Raw genomic sequence first — 8,081 nt, forward strand, 5'->3', positions numbered from 1 at the left:
GGAGCTCATCAGTGGCCTGACACTTTGGTTCATCTGGCGGGCCCGCTGTTTCCGCATCTTTGAGGCTCGCCCTGTGCCACCAGCAAAGACTATTCGTGACTTTTGGCTAGAGCTGATCCATACTCTCAGAGGACAGCTTGAGGGACTACAGGGTAGCTCCGACCGCATGCGGGAGCGCCGCGAGGCTTTCCTTCGACTCTGGCGCCCTGGGCCTTTCTACACCATAGTCCATGGGGTGCTCAGATGGCACTACTGTCCACCTGTGTGGCTCTTCCCTCCTCCCATCTCTTGATTTAGCCTCATTGTATATATGCTGTTTTTTCATCGGGAGAGTCTCCCCATCATGCTTGTTGTAGCCCTCTCTTGCAGAGGAGGATGTAGCCCTATGGGCAGTTTTTATTAACTAATAGAAGGATCTCTTTCTCGGGAAAACAAAAAAAAATCCTCCTCCGAAGGCCCCACTCTGTATGGTGAGAGCGGTCTACTATTGATTGCACAAATCTCTACAATGCTTTGGACTTCCCGACGATGAGGACGTCGACGACTGAAATCTGAAAACGCTAAGGAATGAAATGTGCAAATCTTTATCTGCTGAATTCTATCAAAAGTCAATGGAGTGTAAATCTCTGTCTGACCATCTGACTGTGGATGAAAAGATGATGAAAAATCCAACTTAGTGCCAAAATTTTCAAAGAGTGCGCGCCAAAAATTGGACGTGAACTTAATATTCCTATCTGAAACAATCGATTTTGGCAAACCACAGAGGAGGTACCAATGCTTTACGAACAACCGTGCCACATCTTGTGCAGTGAATGTGGCCTTACAAGGAATTAACATGCAAAACTTGCTGAAACGATCAACAATTGTCAAACATTGAGTGTTCCTTGAATGCAAACTAGGTGGAAGGTTAGTCACAAAATCCATGGAAATATCTTGAAAAGGTCCATCGAGAATAGACAGCGGAAGCAAGAGGCATTGCTGCTTACCCCGAGGAGCTTTTACCTTTTGACATATAGTGAACTGTGTGACATAATGAAACACATCTTTTCGCATTTTAGGCCAATAAAAGAATCTTTCTATTTTTTCCAAAGTGGTATTCATTCCCTTGTGCCCACCCGTGAGAGAATCATGTGCATCATGCAATATGGTTGGCCTGAGAGAGGGCAACATACATAGACATTGACGAAAATACAGCAAACCATCACAAACGAAATAGTTGCTTGGCCCTTGGGAAGCAAGAGCCTGCAACCATTGCTTACCAAACTCGGAATACGCATACTGGTTCTTCATGCTATCGAAAGATACCCCCTCTATAGAAATTGTCAATCCTGACTCGAGCCAATCTGACTCGAGCCAAAATCTGTCCTTTGCAACTCAACGCATCTGCAACAAGGTTAGCTTTTCCAGACACATACTCAATCAAACCTCCAAATTGCTCAAAAAATTGTGACCACTTTGCTTGGCGATCTCTCCAATGTGCACTAGGCATAGACTGGAGCCACTTGAGGGCTTGGTGATCTATGCGAACTAGAAACTCTCTACCATAAAGAAAATGCTTCCAATGCTTAAGAGAGTGAATGACAGATAAAAGTTCTTTGTCATAAACTGAATAATTCTTTTCTGCTTTATTAAGCTAAGGAAAGCTACTCGACGACCTTGCTGCTAAAGCACAGCGTCGATGGCGATATTGCTCGCATCCGTCCATACCTCAAAGGGGTCATCCCAAGAGGCAAGGGTAAGACACGGTGCTTATGTCACCGCAACCTTGAGAGCTGCGAAAGCAAGACAAGAACGCATATCATATGCAGTTCCAATTACGTACTTGTTCCACCTTCGCGGGGTCTAGCTTGACGCCTTCTGCAAAAATGATATAACCTAGATAAGTAACTTCAGTGAGAAAAAACTCAGATTTCTTAGCTGCAATGTACAACTGACACTCATCCAAACGGGTTAGTACCCTTTCGACATCCTTTTCATGTTGTTCCCACGATGCAGAAAAAATGAGAATATCATCCAGAAAGATAAATACACACACATACCAACCATATCACCGAAACGGCGTACCATGAGACGATTAAATGTATCCACGGAACCTGTTAATCCAAAAGGCATAACAACATGCTCCCATTGCCCTCGCTCTTTGGGAAAAGAGGTTTTGAAAATGTCGCCTTTGAGTACCCGTACCTGATGGTATCCACTCTTGAGATGGACTTTACTGAAAACCTTTGTCCCATTGAGCCTATCAAGGATATACTCAATGCGAGGCATCGGAAACTTGTTCTTGACAGTCATCTTGTTCAATGCCCTGTAATCAACACACAAACGAGACGAACCATCTTTCTTTCGGACAAAAAAAATAGGAGCAGCAAAAGGACTTACACTAGGACGTATGAATCCTCTAGCCACCAACTCCGTGCGTTTCTTTTCTAACTCTTCCTCCTGTGTCTTGTTCAAACGGTGGGGAGCCTTACTGACAGGCTGTGTCCCCCTCCATAATCTCGATGCGATGGTCCTCCAGTCGCTCAGGTGGGAGACGGGATGGAAGATCATCCCGCAAAAAGAGATGCTTAAACTTGGTAAACAAAGTTGAATACTTGTCTGGAGCCTGAATGCTCTGGGAAACTGGAGCAGCATAGATAAATGCCGCTTGTGCTCCTCGTCGTAATTCACGATTTACCTACACATGAGAAATAACAGGCAAAGAATGCAAACCCTCCTCACCACGAATGATCATGGGAGAGTCACTCTTGGCCTTTAATGTGTGAGTGTTGGCCTCTCAATCAATGAGAGGGTTATGCTCACGAAACCATCTAATGCCCAAAAGCATATCACATCCTCAGAGAGGAGACACGAGAAATTTTCTACAGAAAGCAGCTTGTTGAACTGTAAACAACACATCAAAGGCACTCTTTTGTGATGAGAGAGTCCATACCGAGAGTGAAGCCAGACACCTCGAGATGAAATTTCTGACTAACCTCTAGGCGGGCTCTCTCAACAAGAGAGGCACTAATCACATCATGCATACTGCTTGGATCAAACAATATGATAAAACGCTGACCCTTTACATGACCATAACACTTCATAAGAGACTCATCAATGTGTGTGTCAGAGACATGAGAAGATTCAGCTTGGTTCATTAAAGTGCTTGTGGTTGCTATGGGTGCCTTAGGTTCTTTAGGTGGGGCTGTCTTAGGACAAGCCTTCTTAATGTGACCCTTGACGAGACATTGATAACATCTACCTTCCTTAGCATAAATCACTTGTTCTTCAGCCGTTATGTATCCTCCTACAATTCCTTGTGCGGCTTTTTCATCCGGGGTTAGCTTAGGTTTTGCAGGTGCTTTAGCTTTTTTTCCGAGAAAAAGATCCTTCTATTAGTTAATGAAAACTGCCCATAGGACTACATCCACCTCTGCAAGAGAGGGCTACAACAAGCATGATGGGGAGACTCTCCCAATGAAAAAACAGCATATGTACAATGAGGCTAAATCAAGAGATGGGAGGAGGGAAGAGCCACACAGGTGGACAGTAGTGCCATTTGAGAACCCCCTAGACTATGGTGTAGAAAGGCCTAGGGCGCCAGAGTCGAAGGAAAGCCTCGCGGCGCTCCCGCATGCAGTTGGAGCTACCCTGTAGTCCCTCAAGCTGTCCTCTGAGAGTATGGATCAGCTCTAGCCAAAAGTCACGAACAGTCTCTGCTGGTGGCATAGAGCGAGCCTCAAAGATGCGAAAACAGCGGGCCCGCCAGATGAACCAAAGTGTGAGGCCACTGATGAGCTCCCAACACTCCTCTCTCTCACTGCACCACTCCTGTGGAGTAAGCTCTATAGCAGGCTGGAGTGTAGGTCGCCCCCCCTGCATCACTATCATCCTGCTAGTGGAAGATAGCTCAAACTGAAGTGCCGGGCCGGTGAGTGTGGACCAAGTCGTTACCCCCCAAGTGTACTGTCGAGCCGTGGAGAGAGCAGGCATCAGCCGAAGAACTCGTAGCCACACCTGCTGGGCCGAGGGACAATCCCAAAGACAATGACGCTGACTCTCCACCAACTGGTCACAGGCTGCACATGCGGCCGGGAGACCACTATGCACAAGCCAACTCCCTACTGCTGTGGCTCTGTGTGCAACCAGCCACTGAAACAAAGTGACGCGCCTCGGCTGTCTGGAGTCCCACAGCCTCTGCCAAAAGGCTGCCAAGCACTTGACTGTGAGGCCCTCCTCCTGCCAATGACATGCTGCAGCGGGGCAGGCCTCTCTCTGTGCTGCAAGCATATGACGTCCAAGCCAAACAGTGTACTGAAAGAAGGGGACTCCTAGGCGGTCTGCTGAAGAGAAGAGGTCCCTCCATAGCCAGTGGACAACACTCCCAAGCCCATAGCCTCCAGTGTCCAGTCTCAAGAGCCGCTGTGTCAGAGTCTATGACGCAAGTCCTCCCACAGATGCCCACAACTCGGATCCTCTGGAAACAGCACTCTGCTACCTGCGGGGCCTCTACTGCAACTCGCTGTAATCCTCCCCCACCCTGAAGCTCGAAGAACAGGGCTGGGACAGTCTCTAAGCAAGCCCTGACTGAAATGAGAACCTCCAGTCGTGTGAAGGCTCCCATCCACCGGGGTGCTATTGGCTCGAGAGGCGTGAGCCACTCAGCTGGAACTGACTCTGAGATGTCCTGACACATGCTGTGCACCCCTCTCATGCCCTGTAGCTGGAAACCCTGCACCTCCTCTGACAAACCTGTGAACTCTAGCCAGTCACCTAGAGAGCGCGCTGGACCTGCTGCCATGGGACCCCAAGAAACATGAGGCCGACTCCCAACCAAGTGGCCTCTCTTAGTGCTAACCATGGGGTACCAGACGAGGGGCTGCCGAAGGCGCTCCTCCGTGCACGTCGGCTGTCTCTGTTCTAGGCCATGCCGTAAGATCTCCCAAGATCGAAGCAAACTCACAGCGAAGCGGTTCTCCAGTCTCCTGCTCACACCAACTCGGCGAAACTCTGTAAAGATCCATCTGGTTGAAGGTTGCCAAGGGCCTCCTGACTGAGGCACCTTGGCACGAAGCCTCTGTAGCAAGAGCTCCTTCCAGGGCTCCTCGCCTGGAAGAAGTCCTCTCACAACGAACTTCCCAAGAAGGGCTCTGCTCTGCTGTGCTAGATCAATGATCCCAAGCCCTCCCTGAGAACAAGGAAGTGTGATGACCGACCAAGCCACCTTGGCTCGGGCAATCTGAGTGTCACTTCCTGACCAAAGGAAGTTCCTGATCAGCCTCTCTACCTGGCTGATACAAGAACTCGAGAAGATCCAGCAAGAAGTGATGTACCACATAGTCGCCAACAACACCTGGTTGGAAACTACTACAGATTGGTCTGGTTGTTTTGACACGTGACTGTCCACACGAGTGTCCACAAGTGGTTTTTGTTTCATGCTTGGCAGTTCATGTATGCCATGGTTGAGCAAGAAGCAACCTATTGTGGCCACTTTGAGTTGTGAGGCTAAGTACAGGGAAGTCTTCACAGCTACGGTTGAGTGTGTATGGCTCAGACGCCTTATGGATGATTTGGGTGTTGGACAGGACACTGCCAACACTATCTACACTGACAGTCAAAGCGCATTGGTAGTTGCGAGGAGCCCAGTTTTTCATGCTCGCACAAAGCACATTGAGGTGCATTACCACTATGTCAGGGAGAGGCTCTCAACAAGAGATATCATGTTCGATTATGTGCCAAGACAGGACAACCTTGCATATCTTTTCACAAAGGCATTGTCTCATGAGAAGCTTGAAGCTTTCCACAAAGATTTGGGCTTACTCCCCTTTGTGGACTGATCATGTCCTTAGGGCATGGCACTTCCCTTTACTCATGTTCCAGCTCTCGTTCACCGCATCACTCCAGGGAGGATTTGTTACCATATACATGTGGTAGTGATGTGTGTGAACACACTAGGACCGCTGGGGCATTTTTTCCCTCTTAAGGAGGTTTTTTCCCTCGAGCATTGTATATACGCCCATCACTCTAGGGCTATCTATCTTTCCATTGCACACTAGGCAACACACTCTCTATTGTGTGCCTTGAGCTTCCTTCGTCTTCTCCAAGCTGTGTGCGTTTCTCTGCAACCCTAATTCCAACACCCTCGCCTTATAGGACCAAGCTTTAAAAAGGAAAAAAAGTGTTATTTCTGCTCGTGCAGGCAACTTGAGCTTTTTGTTTTTCATTTTTACACACCCTCCATACACTTGGCCTTCTTAATTTAGCACACCCACTGCATGCTCACCACCTCGGCACCTTTTCAACTCATTTTCATGATAATTGCCCCTTGCGGTCCTCAAGATCTCTCTCTCCTCTTACCACATGAGCCTACCCTTGAGGGGGGCACCGATGATGCCATCGGTGCTCCCAACCTCTCTCTTCAAAATACTTGGCACGAGACACAACCCCACAACACTTCCACATCATCATGCAACTCACTACCAATCAACATGCCACTGCGCCCATCGTCGTTGTCAACAGTCAACGCTAGAATTGCCGCTATGCACATCCACTGGGCCATCTGCGCGTAGCCTGGGAGGGCCAACCACCATCGCCAAGCCACACGGGAGCTCACTCTCCCTCTTATACTACCCATGATGTTCAAGTACCAAGCCTTGCATACTTTTCTTTGCCCATCTGCCATTGTATGTGAGACTATCCAGAGTGCCACAAGGCAACCGCTTGTGAGTTGATCCCCAATTGCCTCCAAAAGCTCCATAACTACATTAAAAAACCCATTTCTAAAGACCTTCCCCCCATGTTTTCTTCAACTAACATGTGCTTGGTGATCCAATTGCTGATCCAAAAGATCCTCCTCTAAGCATGTACTGCTGGACTCAAAGCCCTTCATCCACTTTGCATTTTGACCCTTTTGGACCGCCAATCGTTGGTCCAAAAAACTTCACAAAAATCATTTGGCACTGCATTGTCATCAACTGCACCAAATTTCAACAAACGATGCCTCCCTGATCTAGTGACCTACTATCACTTCTTACTCCATTCACATACCATATACTCTGCATAAAAAAACCCGGTGAGGCTCCAAAAACCTCAGATGGAACACCTATCGAGGCGACCAAACTGGCACAGACCTAACCCCCGATGAAACTTCAACTAACAATAACTTGGCATCTGGGACTCCAATCGGCGATCTTAAAAGATTGACATGATGCACATGATAAGCTCTTCACACCCATCTACTAAAATTATCTTTGACTGCCTGTCATCACTTGCCCAGTCCGTCGGGAATCTGCAAAGCACTCTAGCTTTAAATTGTCATAACTTCCACCTCGTACCTCCGTTGGATGAGCAGTCTAGACCAACTTATAGAGCACTTAAAGATCTTCATAACACAAGCAAACCTGCACCTTGAGTCTCCTTAGCATGCCAATATAATTGGCCCATCCCAAGAGTCTTCCTGGAAAACCACATCAGGTATACACAACAACTGCTACCTGTCTACCCAGGATCTTTATATATGCTCTTCCTCTTTTCCATGCGTCTGCTAGCCCATGCATACCTACCTTTGCCATCTCTTATGGTTGACCATGCTCTTGGATCGCGTTTTTTGGATATGGTTGTGCCGTCAGAATGCTATAAACATTTTTGTAGCCATGTTATGTGGTAAAATGGTTTTTGTAGGATTGGATGTGCATCACCTTGAGTGGGAGGACTGCTCATCCATGTGATATGATTGGATCATGGATTATGGTTTTGGATTGGATCATGAGGTGGTTTTGATGGTTTATGGTGGGTGTGTAAGGATAGAGACATTGTACAGCCTGACTGCTTGGAAAAGACTATTTTTGCATATGCAAGATGCTATTGTGATTGGACTTATGTGTTATGTTTCTCATGGCATCATCGCTACAACACTAGGATCATCTACATTGCCTAGCCTTAGACAAAAAAGTTGATGAACTAGGTCTTTGCTCGATTGGGGTGATGCCTAGGTCTTCTTTTTTGTTAGGCTCATCTACACGGTTAGTGCGTTGGGGGTTGAATGACCTACACGGCTAACATGTCAAGGATCTTACCTTGGCTGTCAGGACAAGGGTCCTGTA

Source organism: Adiantum capillus-veneris, chromosome 4, assembly GCF_014529385.1.
Source record: "Adiantum capillus-veneris isolate H3 chromosome 4, ASM1452938v2, whole genome shotgun sequence".
NCBI lineage: Eukaryota > Viridiplantae > Streptophyta > Polypodiopsida > Polypodiales > Pteridaceae > Adiantum > Adiantum capillus-veneris.